Source organism: Scomber scombrus, unplaced genomic scaffold (assembly GCF_963691925.1).
Source record: "Scomber scombrus unplaced genomic scaffold, fScoSco1.1 SCAFFOLD_318, whole genome shotgun sequence".
In the NCBI taxonomy this organism is placed as follows: domain Eukaryota; kingdom Metazoa; phylum Chordata; class Actinopteri; order Scombriformes; family Scombridae; genus Scomber; species Scomber scombrus.
In genome coordinates this window covers 30,001-31,874 of record NW_026910151.1, presented here as the reverse complement: position 1 = coordinate 31,874, position 1,874 = coordinate 30,001, and positions in this window count along the sequence as shown.

Below are 1,874 nucleotides of genomic sequence, written 5' to 3'. Positions count from 1 at the left end.
TATAATATACTATAATATACTACAATATACTACAATAAACTACAATATACTACAATATACTATAATATACTATAATATACTACAATATACTACAATATACTCAATATACTATAATATACTACATTACTATAATATACTATAATATACTATAATATACTACAATATACTACATATACTAAAATATACTAAATATACTAAATATACTACAATATACTATAATATACTATAATATACTATAATATACTACAATACTATAATATACTACAATATACTATAATATACTACAATATACTAAAATATACTACAATATACTATAATATACTACATATACTATAATATACTATAATATACTATAATATACTATATACTATAATATACTACAATATACTATAATATACTATAATATACTATAATATACTAGAATATACTACAATATACTATAATATACTATAATATATACTAAATATACTACAATATACTACTAATATACTATAATATACTACAATATACTATATATACTACAATATACTACATATACATAATATACTATAATATACTATCAATATACTATAATATACTACAATATACTATAATATACTACAATATACTATAATACTACTATACTATATATACTATAAATATACTACAATATACTACATATACTACAATATACTATAATATACTATAATATACTATAATATACTACAATATACTACAATATACTAAAATATACTACAATATACTAAAATATACTATAATATACTAAAATATACTAAAATATACTTAATATACAATAATATACTATAATATACTATAATATTACTACAATATACTATAATATACTACAATATACTACAATATACTACAATATACTACAATATACTATAATATACTATAATATACTATAATATACTACAATATACTACAATATACTACAATATACTATAATATACTACAATATACTATAATATACTATAATATACTATAATATACTATAATATACTACAATATACTACAATATACTAAAATATACTACAATATACTAAAATATACTATAATATACTAAAATATACTATAATATACTATAATATACTATAATATACTATAATATACTATAATATACTACAATATACTATAATATACTATAATATACTATAATATACTACAATATACTACAATATACTACAATATACTATAATATACTATAATATACTATAATATACTACAATATACTACAATATACTACAATATACTATAATATACTACAATATACTATAATATACTATAATATACTACAATATACTACAATATACTAAAATATACTACAATATACTAAAATATACTACAATATACTATAATATACTATAATATACTATAATATACTACAATATACTATAATATACTACAATATACTAAAATATACTATAATATACTAAAATATACTATAATATACTATAATATACTACAATATACTATAATATACTATAATATACTATAATATACTACAATATACTATAATATACTACAATATACTAAAATATACTATAATATACTACAATATACTATAATATACTATAATATACTATAATATACTAAAATATACTAAAATATACTATAATATACTATAATATACTATAATATACTATAATATACTACAATATACTAAAATATACTACTATAATATACTATAATATACTATAATATACTATAATATACTATAATATACTATAATATACTATAATATACTATAATATACTACAATATACTAAAATATACTACAATATACTATAATATACTATAATATACTATAATATACTATAATATACTATAATATACTACAATATACTATAATATACTAAAATATACTACAATAT